The sequence below is a fragment of the Camelus dromedarius genome, chromosome 11, assembly GCF_036321535.1.
Source record: "Camelus dromedarius isolate mCamDro1 chromosome 11, mCamDro1.pat, whole genome shotgun sequence".
Lineage (NCBI taxonomy): Eukaryota > Metazoa > Chordata > Mammalia > Artiodactyla > Camelidae > Camelus > Camelus dromedarius.
In genome coordinates this window covers 58,891,931-58,909,977 of record NC_087446.1, presented here as the reverse complement: position 1 = coordinate 58,909,977, position 18,047 = coordinate 58,891,931, and the positions used below count along the sequence as shown (strand labels likewise).

The window sequence follows — 18,047 nt, the reverse complement described above, 5'->3', positions numbered from 1 at the left end:
GGAAGCCTTAAAGTTGAGGGGGGTGCGAGTTGTTCAGTTTAGACCCCTCGCTCCACAGGGAGAAGCTGGGAGTTGGGGGTCCCCTCAATTGCAGGGCACTGCGCTGGGGTGGGGTTTATGGTGGGGATGTGCCTTTCCTACCCCTTCTGATGTGGGTGTTTTCTGTTACCCGATCTGTAGGAAACACTCAGCCAGACTCTGGGTTTCTCTCAGAGGCAATTGCTCCATAAATAGCCGTGTACTCAGTGCCTCTGTGGTAGAAGGGACATTCAGGAGCCTCTAAGTTACCATCTTTGTCCTTCTAACTTCTTTCTTGAACTCCAGACCCGTATCTCCAACTGTGCTTTTGACAGCTCTATTCGGACGTGTAATAGCTCCTCAAACCTCACTTGTCCGAGGTAAAGCTCGCCCTTGCTTTCCCGCCCCTAAAGCCTGCACCTCCCGTGGTGCCCCTCTTCAGTGACCAGAAATCCCACTTGTTACCAAGTCCAAACTCGTTCTGCTCGCCGCACAACAGGCCAATAAAACGGGAGATAAAGTGTTGGGGCAAAGAATAGTGGCTTTATTCGGAAAGCTGGCCGACCAAGAGGTTGGCCGACTAATGTCTTGGAGGACCAGCCTACTCCAGTCAGAATACAGTTTCCTTTTATACAGAAAAACAAGGGAGGCGGTGTGGTTGTTGCAAAGTTCTCACTGCAGGAAGTCTTTATTCCTGCAGCTGTCCATGTGGGTCAGGCCATGGTGTCCCTGTAAACCTCCAACAAAACAAAGGTTATTTTCTGTTTTGCAACTTACCATCTCTACATAAATGCAGAAGTGCTAACATCCTTAAAGGTCTGAGTCCCGAGAACAGGCTCTCCTGTACATTTCAGCCTAAAGGTAACATTGTTTTACAAAAGGTGCACAGCTAGAAAGACTAAGCCTGGAAAACAGGGCACAGTGGTGAAAGCCACAGGAACAGAGCCAATATGGGGTCAGATTTGTTCTTTTCCGTTACAGAGGGACACGGTGACAGCCTCCTGGCGATTGGCCGGAGAGGCCACAGTGGTCACAGGGAGGCATTACGATGCCCCACGGGCGGTTATAAAAGCCGGCGCCGCTACCAAGGTGAGCCATAGCAGAGGTGGCCTTTCTGGTTCTCCTGCTACTTGTGGCCACGTCCTCGACCGCCTTCTCCATACCCACCTCTGACACACTCCATGCCCACTCCTATTGCCCCGGGTCCCTCACCCACACCGAGCACTCTACTCTAGTGCCAGGGTCCACTTTCGGGCCCCTCTGCGGGCCAGCAAGCCCGCGTACCCGCACCCGGTGCCCCCTGTACCGGCATGGGCTGGCCTGGCTCCTCTCCTTCTGGTTCCAGCCCCGCGGTGGGGGGTCGGGCTCCGACAACAGGAGCACAGCGGACCCCTGCCCATGCTGGGACTGTCCCTCCCAGGCCTCTGGTGTCCCAACACAGCTTCCAACCAGCCAGCCAAGCAACCACGCAGAGACATCGGACAGAGGGCAGCCGCTGACTCCTGTGCCGCACTCCCCAGGACCTCCTCCAGCTGAGCCGTGGGTATCCGGCCCCAAGCCTCATGTGGACGCACCACAAGTCCACTTATGCCTCTGGCCGTCGGCACCTCTGCCGGTCCCGGGTCAGCCGGCAGGAAGAGGCTGCTACATAGTGGAAGAGGAAGACATCCTGCCGGTCCTCACGCGTGCCGTCCCCTACCTTGGCCCTGGTTCCCTCCCTGACTCTCAGCCCCAACCTCCTCCACAAAGGGAAGAACGGGTACCATCAGTCCAGCCTGCCCTACAGCCAGCCAGCCAGATGGGAGGCCGAGAGACAGACCAGAAACAGCAACCTGGACCCAAAGGCCGTCCTGTCCCTGACGCAGACTGGAAACATCCCAGGCCACCAGCCCAGGCCAGGCTCCATATACTGCTGCTGCGGCCGGAGCAGTCACGTTGGTGGTGGTCCAAGGAGGCAATGGCGGGCTTTTGCAAGGGCAGGCACTCCAACGTCAGCATTTCGGTACCCGGGACCCTTGAGAGCGTGGTCCTCCTCCTTATGGGTCACTGGGCCGAGGTGCTGGCAGGCCCCTGGGCTGGGACCACATTCCACCTAACACGTTCTGGTTCTGTAACACCTGGCGGCATCATTTTCCTATTCAGACTCATCTTGGAGAGGAGAAAGGTGCCAGCAGAACAGGAGCCCTGGGTCGTGGCAGGGAGGGAGGGGTGTGGGCACATCCCAGGGGAGCCCCCGGCCCTGAGCATAGAGGAGTCCTTGACTGAGCTCCAGAGGCTGCAGGAGAGGTATTGTGAGTTGGAGTGGGAAGTGGAGGCCTTGCAGCAGCAGGAGTTGTGCAAGCAGGAGGTTGAGGTCCTTGCCATCAAAAGGGTCTTGGAGTGTTTGCTCAGTGAGGTGTCTTAACTCTTCCCTTGGCAGCAGGGGGTGCACTCGGGTAGGGGGGGTGAGTTGGGGGGAAAGGGGGTGGGGGGGCATGGGAGGAGGGCTTCCCATGTATGTGACTTCTCAATAAATACTGTGTTGGAATGCAAAACAAGTGTCCACGAGTGATGGTGGCCCCAAGGACCACATCGCACGGAGTCCTCACACCCTTCAGCGGGCTGGTGTCCACTGGGCAGGTGCCTCCATGGTTGTGAACTACAGAGCCAGCACCATGACACCCTGCCCGACCTCCTGGTGCCAGCGCCGAGCGGGGTGCCTTCGGACGGAAAGAAACCAGGTGGAGGGTCTGCTCCCGGTCTTTCTCCAAAGACCGCTTCTGGCCTGAGACAGCAAAGGACAAAGGTTTCTTCCACAGTCCCTCCCATATGATTGTCATCTCTCTCTCTTATGGCAGCTGCATGTTTATGTACATTAATCTTTCTGCAAAAGAAGAAGGTGTTTTCAACAAAGGAATAGCTGTGCTCATTACTTCAACTACTCCCTTGTTAAACCCTTTCATTTACACTCTAAGAGAAGCAAGCATTCAAGGACAACATCAAAAAGACCGTGAAGCTTTAAATATATCTATATATATCTATATATCAAGGAAATACATTCCACTTAATAAACATGTACTGAATGTCTACTACATTTCAAGTGCTGAACCAGCACTTGAGGACAAAAGTATAAAGGGCATACGCCCTAATTTCAAGGAATCTACAATCTAATGTGATAGAAATGTGTATAGACTGTAAATTGATGTCATAAGTTAAAAAAAGAATAACATGGCAAGTGTTATTAGAGAAAGTTGACTGAGGATCCCTGAAAAGAACAATTGGAAAGAATTAACTGCTTTCTGGAAATCACTTGAAATTTAAGAGGCAAACATCCTGCTTATTTAGGAGAGTGGGAAAGTAAAAATTTAGAGCAAGAAAGAGAGGCCAGATCATAAAGGTATTTATTACAAAGTGTGGAGTTAGCTGGATCTTGGTGAGTCAAGAGATGTTTAAGAAAGGAGGTGATGTTACCAGCATTGTCTGCGAGGAGGTCGAGCACGGGCACTGCTCTTCACCGGGGAGCGCTGGAGACCATCCTTCTATCAAAGTGTCAATAATTTTTTATTCTCCTTTCCTTTTTCATTTATGTTTCAACTGTAGCCATTGCAACTTCCACCCTCCCATAAAGAAAAAAAGCTTTACATTTGATCCACTTTTCTCCAAATGAGGTGAAAATTCTCAAGATTTTGTCAACTTACACATCCGTTTTCTAGAAGTTATGGTTAGGTTTCCAGAGGGAAGGTTAGAATCCTCTCACTTCTCCTATTGGTGGTTTTCATAAACTGACATTTTTTAAGGTTATGAGTCACTGACTCTCCCTCTTTGTAGTCTCGCATGATTTTCTATTGTGATTTTATTTTGATCTTTTTGTTTATTTTGTTAGGTATTATAGAGGACAAATTCTGTGATATGACTTCATTTGTTTAAGTTGTTCCCAAATTTTTGCTTTTTTTTTTAAAAACATAAGCCATGGATAACTGTTTCATAAAGTAGAGAAGAATATAAGGTATTCATACAGTTTTATGTCTAGAATGTTCCAAATTTTGAGTCTCTGCAACCAACTGGAAACAGACTACCCTACCAAGATCTCTACATAGAGTCAAAGGGAGAGCAAATTCAATTTGAATCAATGTCAGTGGAACAGGGCATTTTGGAAATCTGAGTATTTGTACATTGTCTGGTACTATCCTAATTCATTGCAGAATGCTGATTACTGTTTGGGGTACAAATGGAACATTATCTGATGTATTCACATCTGTTATACGTTGTAGTAACACTGAATGGCACAATGCTCCTCAAGCACTTAAGGAGCAAACTGTACTGGACTGATCGTGAGACCAAACTCCCAGAACCCCAGAAAGCACTGAAGAGTATACAGTAGTTTTAATAAATGGCCTTTTATATAAAGCCACTGCTGTTTTGAATATCTGGGTTTCCTTGGTGGATAAGCTAGAGATTAGTGGTGACTTTCAATTTATTCCAGCTTCACTGAAATGTTAATAAATAGAGAAATGTTCTTAAACAGCCACACCTGAATCATTAAGTTCCCCCAAATCGACATTTCTACCAAAACCTATGATGAAGTGGGAGACAACGCCACATTGTGGTTGAAAATACAGGCTTTCGCTCAAATCCCAGATTCTCAACCTTCTACCCAAGTCTCCTTGCAACAGTTTTTCACCTCTCTAAAGCTTACTTTTCTCAACTCTAAAATGTGGATAATAATAGTGTCTATATTTTAGGATCGTTTTGAGCATTAAATGAGATAGTAAGTATTAAAAAATTTAAAGCCATTATTAAGTGTTTAATAAATGGTATCAATTATAACAGTATGGTAATAATAACCAATGTCCTTTTCAAGAAACTCAGGCTTAACTGGTAAGAATAGGTATTAAATTGTTTGGTTTAACCCGAGACTGTAAAGATGTTGGCCATTCTACTTGCCACAAGGCCAGCTTGTTTCCATTCCTCTTCTGTCCAGCTGCATCCTTGATTAGCCAGGTCAGTGAAGGTCTAACCCGCACTTCAGATAAAGCCAATAAGAACATCCGGCAGCCGACTGTTAGGACTGGGCTACCGCCAACTCCCCGTGCATCCAGGCGCCAAGTATGCCGAGATAAAGAAGACTACTTGTGTAAGTCAAAGTTCAAGAATATGAGCCAGGGCTCCACCCAGTCTTCGTAATAAAAGCATTTTGAAATGAAATCAGGAGGGAATGTGTCACCTTCTACAAGAGCTTGTCCAGAAGACAAAAGAAAAAGACAAGCCATGCTCTTCTGAAACTGTCCACCTGGCTATCTTTATGTTAATATTGACTTGGAATGTAACCCAAGTCACAGAAAAGCAAAGGAATGAGCTTACTAATTCTGCAGCTGAACCTTTAGAGCATTCAGGGTCTAATTAAGTTGATGGGTTTCATCCTCCTATCACCGCTGTTGATGAGAATCAAAAGAAACAGCTTTACAGCCTCATATTCCCAGGATAGTATCAGCAGGGCTGGGGTGAGGGGAGAATAAAAGCAAGTGAGACCGGATCTACTGTACCAAGTGTTCACTCCTCTCTTCTCTCTCCCTGAGCCCCCAGAGCTTGTGGGCTTATGAATTGTAAATCTAAACCCAAAGCCACTTCTTGCAAAGAGTTTAAATAAAATTCAAAAGGAAAGGAGAGAATTTTTTAAGAAGTCAAGCAAGGTAAGAACAGTTCTAAAATGTCTTGGGTTTTCCAGCCTAAGGATCATCTTTGTCATTTCTTTAAATTCACCCAGAAGGTCACAAACCAGGGCTTAAGCTTCAGCCCTTACACATCACTAGACAGTATCGCTGAAGCTCTGCAGGGGTTATGAGTTCAGAAGCCACAGTAACCACCCATCTGAGGAATACAGCCACTGTGAAGTGGGGGCTGGGTGGGGAGCAAGATTACACACAAGACAACAGAGGAAGGGAAGAATTATAGGGACAGAAACACCAAGAATTTAACAAGTTTATACTGTAAATAGTACAGGGAACTATATTCAATATCTTTTAGTAACATGGTGAAAAAGAATATGAAAGTGAATATATGTCTGTTCATGTATGACTGAAGCATTATGTTATACACCAGAAATTGACGCACTGCAAACTGACTATACTTCAATTAAAAAAATATATACATATACAAAATTTTTTTTACTAAGTATAATCTCCTCAAAAAGATAAGAATGATACTGGTAACATGAAGGACAAGACATTATAAAAATAACTAGGTAAAAAATATGGCTGAAAAACCTAATAAATGAAACAAAGATGAGGCTAATACCAAGAGAGAAGGAACTAAAACATTCATTAAAACTGAGCTAGAAGACCAGACCTGATAAGGAGGGAGGGTATAGCTCAACTGGTAGAGTGCGTGCTTAGCATGCACAAGGTCCTCAGTTAAAGTAAAACAAACAAATAAATAAAATAAACCTAGTTACCTTCCGCCCCCAAAAAAGATCAGACCTGATAAACTCTCCCAAAAAGCAACAGAAAACAATAAAGATATTAGATAGATAACATAAAACAATAAAGATATTAAATTAGGTAGGTAGATAGATAAACAGGCACCAAAAGACCATTGTAGATGCCAAAATCCAGAGAATAAGCATTGCAGGTGAAGACAAGAGAAAAAATGAAATAGTAATACATTTCCTATACTAGAGAAAGGTGGGTATGTCTGAGTATGCTGAGACAAGCTAGATAGAGAAAATTTACTTCTCAAGAAACCAGACATTTAAATGTGATAGTAAAATAAAAGAACGGCTTAGAAGGCTTACTGCACAAAGAACAAATTCAAAACACTTCTAAAAGAAATACTCAAATAAAAGGATAAATAAACAGAAGGATGATGCAAATATGAAACGTAAAAATTACAATATAACATATTAATTACATAATGTGTATTTTTAACTTTTAAAAAAGGAAGACTCAAAGATGAATAAAAGAAAATCTATATCCAAAGCAGAACTAAAATTCTAGAAAACATGTAAATGGTGGGGTTGTGAAGAAAGACCAAAGTAACATACAAAAACGGTAATATATTTTGTTGTGATCCAAGAAAGAAATACAAATGCCTTAAGTTTAAGAAATCAGTAGATGAAAATAAACAAAAATGAATCTTAAGGTATCAATCCCAAAAATAAAATATAATTTATAACTCAACAAAACAAAAAGTACCCACCCAATGAGAGACAGGAAAAGATTTTTAATAGTAGTAACTAGTGGAATAAATGGCATATATAGAATAAGATGGCAGAAATCAGTCCAATTATATAACAGTCATCATGGAAAGAACCTATCAGTGAATCCCATAATGAAAGACACAGAACTCAAACTGGGTTAAAAACAATAATAAATAAATCCAGGAATGTATTGTATATAACAGACACACAAGTCTATTTTACCAAAAATATAAATTTTACTTTCATGTATTCTGGTAATTAAGGGTTTGAACTGAAAATAGCACTTTGGGTCTACAGGAGTTAGAGGCTACTATTAGTTTCAGAAAGTTGTTTAAAAATAAGACATTTTAATCAAAATGCAAAATTTCATTCATACCTATTTGTATGCTAAAGCAGTCATTTGCTTGAATGTAACTAATTGATGAAATGGAATGGACATAAAGTGTTAATTCAGTGCTTTGTTTGTCTAGAGCCCAGGATTTCCTACCACGTATCACTAAGGAAATACCTGGACTTTACTCATCACAACGAGTAAATGATAGATTAAACACCACCCCCGCCCCTAGAAAAAGACTAACTAGAAAAAGACTAACTGACCTGATTGCAGGGTGCTCTGTAAAATTATTTGGATGATTTTCTTAAGCACAGCTGCTTCTACCATCTCTATAATCAATGTAGTAGTTTCTTTCGCCCCTACTATCCTTCATGGATTTACACTGACCACATGTCTGGGTCAGGGGAGGTCAGAGGTGCCCATGCAATGCACTCATCCCATTGCCACTGTCCTAATGGTAGCAGTTGCTTATTGGGAACATTCCACATGAACAGAAGTATTTCACATGCTTAAAACATTTAGTTCCAAAATACATTCAGAGTAGCAGCTACAACCACTTGGATATATAAAATGCCCATAAATACTTTGACTATCAGCCCACTGCTGGAAGGCTTTGTGAAAACAGGTGCACAAAACTGCAGACGGTCCAAAATGCTGACAAACATCAGTTAATTTCAAGGACCCCAGTGGTGGGAGCTGTTCTTGACTGACATCCTAAATCTTGCAACTTTATTTCTACTCTACTCTGATGATCAAAAGTAAATTATAAGCCCAGCCAAATGAAAGAGAGAGAAAAGAAATCGTGTGCCCTGATGGAGACACTGACACTGTTGTTTTCTTTCAAGATTTTTTGAACATATTGTACCTACAGAAAGGAAAAAAATCTCAAAATTCTAAAGCCTAAGACTTTCCATTCAGGTCTCTCAAATGACCAGCACAGCTTCCCCGGCCTCACAAGACCAACCGTGTCCTGCCAGGTCCCTGCGGCCCACCACCCAGGCAAAACACTCTATCTTATTTGTTAGTATCTGTTGCTGTGTAACGTTGTCACCCCAAATTTTGGTGGAAAAGATAAATTTTTATCACTATAGTTCTGAGAGGAGACGGGACAGCTGAGTGGCTCTCACATGGGCCTTTCATTTAGCTGTAATTAGCGGTGACAACATTTGGAATCATGGAAAGGCTCAACTGAGCTGATGTCCAAGATGACTTTAGGTCACAGTTCACTACAGCTGAGACGGCTGGATGAGGCGGGGGCTAACCAAGTCTCTCTCTCTATTCAGCAAGGCTGGCTTGGGCGTCCTCGTTGCACGGCAATCTCACAGTATTTGAACTTTTGTTGTTGTTGGGAGGTAGGGGGTAATAGTTGTTGCTTTCTTTTTTTTAATGGAGGTACTGGGGACTGAACCCAGGACCTTGTGCGTGCGGGGCATGCGCTCTACCACTGAGCTATGCTCTCCCTCCTGAACTTTTTCATGACTCCTGGATCCCCACAGAGCACATGTTCCAAAACAGAAGGGAGAAGCTACAAGTCTCCAGTGAGCTAATCTCTGAAATGACACAACTTCACTTCTACAACTAATGTCAAAATCAAGTCACAGAGCCAGTCAAGATGAAAAGGGGGAGGGAAGAAACTACCCCCCACAGTCATGAAGCTGCAAAGGACCTCAAGGGCCACCGGGGCCAAGAGGCAAAACAGCTGTCTACGTCAGCCCCTCCTCCCACAGCTCTGCCTTTTCTAGGATCTCAGCCCCTCTGACCCTCATTGTTTCAAACACAGTCTGATTGTAAGTCAGTAACTTTTGTTTTTTACCCATATTTGCTGGTTGTGTTTGAGACAATTACAGACATATCTCAGAGCTATTATGGGTTCAGTTCCAGACACAATAAAGCGAATATCACAACAAGGTGAGTCACAGAAATGTTTTGGTTTCCCAGTGCATATTAAAGTTACATTTACACTTTACTGTAATTTAAGTTTGCAATAGTACTATATCTAAAACACCAATGTACTATCTTAATTTAAAAATACTTTATTGCTAAGAAGCGCCATCATCTGAGAACAAAGGGTTGCTACAAACTTTCAATTTGTAAAAAATGCAGTATCTGCAAAGCATCAAGTCACCTCTCTCTCATCTATTAGCTGAGTGACCTTGGGTAAATTATGTCACCTCTCTATACTCCATAATCTACAGAGTCAGCAGGAATACTGCATCATAGGGTTACTACAAGGTCTAAGCAAGATAAACCACATAAAACATTTACAATACTACTCAGCACAGATGTGAAGCACATTAAAATGAGGTATGCCTGTAGTCAGAAGAGGAAGTCTATCGACTATCATTAAAGACCACTTGGTTATGTTTTTTAGGCATATGTTTTAATAAATTCCTATTAGGAGGGGCAAGGAATATTATTATAATTTTGTGAAAATCCACATATTTATTCTGAGACAGTATTAACGGGTTAGATTTGAAGATTAAGGCAGCTTATATTTCCTAAGAAACAATGTTTTTATTCTCTTGAAAAGGGAAAGTACTTTGAAAGAGGCTGTGTTACAAAGAGGGGAAGCACCCCATGGAAAGAACAGATTCAATACGCAAGATTAATGAATAATGTGTATTTGAGAAAACTAAAAAAAAAAAAAAAGATTGAAATACAGATTAGAAAAAAGTTTCAGAAAAGTAGAGAACTACCTATCTGCGTGATGCTAGGTCCCTCACGGTTCTTTCTTAGACTTTCTTCTCAACTCCCGGGTTGCTCCTCTGCATTAAAAGACCACATCCACAACAGCCATGCCTCAGTTTCCACCCAGATGCTGGTAACTTACTGTTTTCATTTGAATTCCCAATATGAAAATTGAAATATATTTCAATTAATATTTCTTTGAAAGAAGTGCAAGTCTTTTCAAGATGTCATGGAAAGACTGCTTTGCTTGCTTATTTCTCAGGGTATAAATGAAGGGGTTCAACAAAGGAGCAACAGATGCAGTGAGCAGGGAAACTCCCTTATTAAGGGCCACTTCATCCTTAGCTGAAGGTTTGATATACACCGAAATGCAGCTGCCATAGGTCATGGAAACCACAATCATGTGGGAAGAACACGTGGAAAAGGCTTTTTTTCCTTTGCTGAGCAGAGGGTAATCTTAGGACCATCCTGATGAACTACACACACAAGGGTCATTATGAAGGTCAACACAGCACAGAATATAACCAGCTGCTCTATGAACCATGTATCTGAACATGAATTCTTCAGTATTGGAGAAGCATCACAGAAAAAATGGTCAATAACAGAGTCACAGAATTCCAGGCGGAGACTCAGGCCAAGGGGCGGGAGAATAATCAATAAGCCAGATACGCAACAACAGACGATGAGATTCCTGCGGACTCTGCTGTTCATGATGGTCACGTGGTGCAGGGGTTTGCAGATGGCCACGTAGCGGTCATAGGACATCACGGCCAAGAGGAAAAATTCTGTAGCTCCAAAGAGGACAACAAAAAATATTTGGCTGAAGCAGGCATTGATGGTGATGGTTTCGTCCCCACTTGATATGATGTAGAGGTACGTGGGGACACAGGCAGCTGTAAACGAGATCTCTCAGAAAGAAAAATTTTGAAGGGAAAAATACATAGCTGTTTTTAAATGAGAATCCACCAAGATGGGGGAAATTATGGTCAGGTTCCCAACTGCACTTAACATATGTGATCAACAGAAAGCTAAAGGCCAAAATCTCTAGTTGTGGGTCATTCGTCAAACCCAGGGTGATGAACGTTGTTACAGCCGAACGGTTTCTCATCACTGACTTCGTACTATGGCCACTGGTTCAAGACTGCTTCACATAAAAGGCACAGAAATTAGATCTGAAGAGCAATGTCAAGACGTGACAGAGGCAGACCGCATCTATAATGCCCAGCAAACCCAGTCACATGCATGGCCTTCTGGAACTTAACAGTCCGATTTTAGTGAGATGATTCCCTCAAATCCACTGAAATGTGCCACAGGGAGGTGAAGCTTTGGGGAAATTTCTTTTGAAAATTACTGCTACTAAAATTGTTTTAAATATTCTAGGATCTCCCAATTCACAGCACTATTTCCAATTCTCTTTTTTTTAAGTCCATACTTCGGTTGAGACGTCTCCTATTGGATCACAAGTTGGCCACTTTTGAGCTATACTTTGACGGGTCATTGAGTCTCTTTATTCCAAAGCATTTGTACTCAAAAGCTAAACCCTAAAATTCCTTTGCTTTAAGTTATGGTGCCTGATAAAATGCAAATATATGGAGGATGGCATTATGCCCTAGGTGTAGAATCTTTCCAGAACTTCCCTCCAGTGAACGAAGCATTATTTAAAGGTCAAGTTAGATTTCTCCCAGAAAATAGTCATTCAATGGCCCCTTTCTCCGGACTTTCTCTAAGTTCCTCTTATTTCCTTATTTTCCATCTCTGTCCTCAGCAGAGAGCTTTAATGCATGACTATTTTAATGCAATTTGAAGAAAACATAGGTAAAAAAGGATAAATAGCTGAAGGATATCAAGATATACTTTGCTTTCCCTCCTCCCTGACAGCAGAAGTGTGATGCATGTTTCACAGGGGCTAACGTATGGACCTTGGAGCAGTTTGTCTGGGATCAAGTCATCTCTCTCTCATCTACTAGCTGAGTGACCTTCGGCAAATTATTTAATCTCTCTGTACTCGGACTTCCTAATCTATAAAGTGGAGTCAACGGGAATGCATACTGCATCATAGGGTTACTATGATGTTTAAATGAGATAAACCACGCAGAATGTTTACAATAGTACTTAGCACATGATTAATATTACACTTTTTTTTTCTGAAGCCAATCTTTCTCATTATCTCAAGAAGGCATTTAGCCCCACTAGGAGCACCTCTCTCTCTCTCTCTCAGTATCATCAATTTCTTCCACTTTTCTAGATTTATTTCCTCAGCATACAAACATTCTCTGGTATGACCCTATACTTAAAAAAACCATAAAAATACTCGTAGGGAGTGACACTTCAATCACTATACTCTTTATATAGTTTTTACTTTAGGAAACGTGTTAATCTACATATTCAAAAATAAAATATATCTTCCAAACTGGTAACTGACCTCTTTATCAATATAATTTCTGTCTACTCAGTTGTTTCAATGTGATATTGAGACCACTGCCTAAGTGTGTGGTAATTCAAGATCTGGGCATTAGGCCCATAATAATAGTTATATTGGTCTATTCAGCTATTTGTCTTCATTCAATGTTCTCTCTTCATTCAATGTTCCAGGCCTCCACTGCTCAATGCAGTAGCTATCAGCCATATATCTAACACTTGAGATGTGGCTGGTTCAAACTGAGGTGTATTATAACCGTGAAATACACATCAGATGTCAAGACTTAGAATACAAATATATAAAATATACCATTTATAATTTTATACTGAATACAAGTGGAACTTTTAATATTTTGCATATATATGGAGTTAAATAAAATACATTATTACAAATCAAGATCATCTGCTTCTTTTTACCTTTTAAATGATATGACCAGAAAACTATAAATTATAAATGAGGCTCACAACATTATATTTCTGTTGCACTATACTGTTCTAGGTTTTCAAATTCTTTCACATTGTGGAATTTTGAAAAAAGGATCTCCTAAGACAAATGAGTTCGTTTTCTAAACGGCTTTCACTCTTTTTTAATATAACCCTCAAATGACTTTCAAGCGTATGCTCCCTGAAACTGAAAAAATGAGGCTCTTTTTTGTCTTTGGGAGGTGATAAGTATCAACTCCCACCAAGTACAGACTTACTACTGTGCATTGCCAGGTTGCAGACATTGCAAAAGAAAAGGGACATTAACCTGCATTTATGAGACAAATAGTTTGCAAAGAGGTGATACAGGTACTGAAAGATGGGGGGATGTTAAAAATGGAGCGTTTACCAATGGTAATTGAGGTATATAATATAAACACATAGATAGCGACAAAATAGATAAACGAGAGACAGAGACAGACAAGGAAAGAGAAAGTGAGGTAGATAATAAATTGGGAGTTTGGGATCGGCAAATACAAACTACCATGTACAGAACAGATACACATCAAGGTCCGACTGTACAGCATAGAGAACTATAGTCAATAGCTTGTAATAACCTATAATGAAGAAGAAATATGTGTATATATATAGCTGTATCAACATGCTGTATATCAGAAACTAATACACATTGTAAATCAACTATACTTCAATAAAAATAAAAAATTAAAAAAAGACCGGCAGAGAGAGATCCGGAAAGGGCTTCCTGTGTGTCAGTCAGACCACAGCACATGGTGTTGCACCAGCTTAACGATGCATAAAATGCGTCCTGCCCACGTTTCCAACTGGTGAAGGTTCATGAGCTCGATAAATAACCTCAGAAACGACTGGATTTCTCAATAAAATATCAAAAACAAATAAATACTGAAACTAGTAATCGTTTGTTTTACTAGAGTGAAACATAATCACAAACGCCTTCTCTATAAATTATTTGCTGAAACAGGCCTGGCTTGAAAACACCCCAGTACTTACCTCTGACATTCTTCATCGTTTCGCCAGGAAGCTACACCTCAAATGACCTCAGTGAGCTTCACAGTTAAACAAAAAGTTACTAGTAGGATCGTCTAAGTGCATTCCCAGCCCCTCGCCCCTGGGAAGCTACAGTCACCATATATATACACATGGTTTCTAAACATATAATACCATCCTACTCTAAAATTAAGATATACTTCTGTGCACTCTGGGTAACTGAAAGGAAGATAAAGTCCAAAGGGCAAGGAGGAGTTAGGAAGACACTCTGGCTCTGCGAAAGTGGATGTTCTGATTTTCTCTGCTCAAACAGGTTTTTACATTTATGACCCTATTTATTTCCTTCATTTCCAACAGGTGTGCACAAAATAGGTGTGAATAAAAAATTCCTCGGAGGACCTGATTCAAAACTCTCCATTGAATTAAAAACATAATTTACTTTACAAAAAAAAATCCTAAGCCAAGAAATAAAGATAATTTCCTGAGAGAGAAAAAGATGCAGCAGTAGTAACAAGCTCAGTCCAAGCATCAAAAGCACTAAGATTCCAGTGTCCCATCAGAAACCTGTTTCTAATTATTTGTTCACACATGGTTTATGCAATGCAACAAGATAGCCTTCTTATCTAAAATTACACCCATAACAATATTTAATATAGAAAATTCAAAAATAGATACAAAAACTGAAAAAAGAAAACCATAGAAACTGTAACATCCAGAATAAACATTATTATTTTGGTGTTTCTCCTTCCAAATATTGCCTACCGTTAACATGTGACTGCTGCACTATTACTAGTTTATTATAAAAGACACTTCTCTGGAACAGCCAAATGGAAGAGTTTCATAGAGCGCAGTATGGAGGATGGGGCAGCATGGAGTCTCCATGCTCAACCCTCCCAGCATCTCGATGTGCTCCCCAATCTGGAAGCTCCCCTCACCTCCCTGTTCAAGAGTTTGTGTGGTAATCTCCCTCTCTCACTCACCCCGCCCCAGAAGCAGTGGACAGGGCTGACAGCTTCCGTCCTCTAGTCCTTTGGTCTTTCTAAAGATCAGCCCCATTCGGAGGCTACCTAGGGTCCCCATCCTAAGTTTCCTTATGAGCATAAACACAAGGTAACAAAAGACGCCCCTATCAATCAGAAGATTTCAAGAGTTTTAGGAGCGCTGTGCCAGGAACAGGGACAAAGACCACATACTTCCTATGACATATATATTTACAAAGTGCAGGTGCAGCAAGAGAGCAGTAAGCTTTTCAATATCTTTCTCTTAATTAATAGAACAAGCAGAAAAAGAAATGAGCGTGTGCAATGAAGACCTGATCACTATAGTATATAAGGAGAGTAACAGATATATGTAGAAACGCACCCAAAAGATGAAGAAGACACTTTTTCATTTTTTGCTTAAACAAGAGAACTATGTCTTCTCACAGTTTGGAAGCTAGAAGTCCAAGATCAAGGTGCCGGCAGGGTTGGTTTCTTCTGAATCCTCTCTCCTCTGGCTGTAGATGACCGTCTTCTCCCTGTGTCTTCACATGATGCTCCCTCTGTGCACCATCTGCCTAATCTCCTGTTTTTAGAAAGACACAGTTAAATTGGATTAGGGATCACGCTAATGACCTCATTTTAACCTATTACCTCTTTAAAGATCCTATCTTCAAATATAGTCACTTTCTGAAGTAATGGGGGTTAGGGTTTCAACGTATGAATTTGAGGAGAATGCAGCCCAGCCAATAATAGGATCCTAGGGAAATGTACAGCCTGGAGTTGTGTGAGATTCTGAATTGCTGTTAGAAAATAACTGAAACATACCGAGAATAATACAAAGAAACACATGATGTACTGGAAGCTCAGCTTATTAAACATTTCCAATACAGCGCGAGTCCCTGGTATAAAGATCACGGCCATGGTCTCCCAAGCTCCAGAAGCATCCTCACCTAGAACTGAGCACTTCTGATTTTCTTGTGCTCCTTTCTGCCTTGACTGCATTCCTGTGCAAATACAAACTATATGTTATACTGTTTGTATGTGGGTGTTTTAAACTTTGCATAAATGTTATCATTCTGTATGCTTTCTTTCCAATTTGTTTTATTATGGTAAAATACACATAATATTTTACCATCTTAGCCTTTTTAAATGTGTAGTTCAGAAGTAATAAATACACTCCCAACGTTGTCCAGCTATGACGCCCACCCATCTCTGTAACTCTTTTCATCCTGTAAAACTCAAACTCTGTATCCATTAGACAATAATCCCCAATTTCCCGATCCCCCAGCCCCTGGCAACTACCATTAATGCTTTGTTTTTATTATTTTGCCAACTTTAAATACCTCATGTAAGTGAAAAAATACAACACTTGTCTTTTTGTGACTGGCTTATTACCCTTAGCATAATGTCCTCAAGGTTCATCCACGTTGCACCATATGTCAGAATTTTCTTCCTTTTTTAAATGTGTATTTTACCACAATTCTTTAAGGGAAAAATATCATACCACAAAAGAAGAAATGATAGAAATTAATTATCTCCATCTTAAGTTACACAAAGAATTTGATAAACATATGTAATGAGTTGTGTATTACGTTCACAGCAGCCTTATTTATAGTGGCCAAAACATGGAAACAGCCCAAATGCCTGTCAACAAGGGAAGGAATGAACACATTCTGGTATGTTCATACCATGGCAAAGTGGGTAGCAACAAGAGTAGGCAATCCTGAGCTATACACAAATAAAGGACAAATCTCACAAACACAGTCCTGAGCAGAAGAATCCAGACACAAAAAGAATACATACGGTATTACTGCCTGTATAAAAAAAAATTAAGGAACAAAACTGAATGACAGATTTTGGAATGCTTGCCTATTTCGTTAAACTACAAAGAAAATTATAACTTTTTAATTATTACTATTAAAGTCAGCAGAGTGGTTATCTTTGGGAGCGAGAAGGATTTTAGCGGTTGGGAGAGGCACAAAAGGCACTTGTGGGGTCCTGGCAGTGTTCTATGCACCGCCCTTGGACATTTATTTTTTTCCACATTTCACAATAAAAGTAGCATAGGAAGCTTTTGATCTGTTTGCTTCCAGGCAGTGCCTTGCACCAGTGACCAAACCAAAAACCCTTACCAGACTGAATTCTTACACCTGCTTTATTTCTTCACTTACTTCTCCTCACGCCTCTCTACATTAATGCATCTACTTTTAGGGACCATCCAAAACAGAAGGCTCATGTGGGAAGTTAGCAACCTTCTCTCTGACTGTTTGAGGTCCAGAACCAGTTGGTTTTGCAAAAACCTATGATGTCCCCAATGTCTGCAATCTCTTACTATCTAATCTAGTTGCAAACCAACCACTTATTGCCCAAGTTCAAATGTTTCTTGAAACCATTAGTTGAACCTAGCAGAGAACGTCAAACAAATACTGGCTCTTTTCAGCCACGCCAGCAATGCCCCTCAGAGCCAGAGACTCAGCAGACTAGTCCCTACAGGGAACAGTTTTATAAAATGTTGTATTGTGGCAAATTAAGAATCTCCAGCTCCAAGGCTGCAATATATTTTTCTTTACCACCTCTTATCCATCCACTGAGTTAATGTCACACATTTTCTTTTGTGTTATGACAGGACTTCACTTATAGTATGAACTTTTATATTAGTCTTATAAAAGGACAGACTGCTGAAAAAACAAGACCTAAAAGTATCGTGGCTGAAATAAGCCAAAAAGTTATTTTTCTCCAAAATTCTAAAAAGAATGTCAGCAAGCAATTCTCTTCCTCATAATTTAAGGAGGGCGGCAAGAAAAATTATCCATGGCAGACATACCATAAAGAATAGGTAAAAGGAGTTCTTCAAACAAGAAGAAAATTACAAGATAAGAAATCCTGGTGCAACAGGAAAGAAGAAAGAAAAATGGAAGGAGAAGAAATATGGGTAAGTGAAATAGACTATCCTCATCCTCGTGAGTTTTACAAATCATGTATGATG

General features: G+C 41.0%; 1 non-coding gene and 1 pseudogene across 1 annotated transcript in view; both read right to left on the bottom strand.

The window, feature by feature from the left end:
- Positions 1 to 539: 539 nt before the first annotated feature.
- LOC116156299 (uncharacterized) overlaps positions 540 to 18,047 on the bottom strand; it is a 60,340-nt gene continuing 42,832 nt past the window's right edge. The window contains exons 3-4 of the transcript XR_010382951.1: positions 15,506 to 15,644; positions 540 to 2,881 (exon numbers count right to left, since the gene is read on the bottom strand). This is a non-coding gene — a transcript (uncharacterized LOC116156299). The remainder of the gene's footprint in view (positions 2,882 to 15,505; positions 15,645 to 18,047) is intronic.
- Positions 5,715 to 13,033, bottom strand: LOC135322403 (olfactory receptor 6C2-like; annotated as a pseudogene).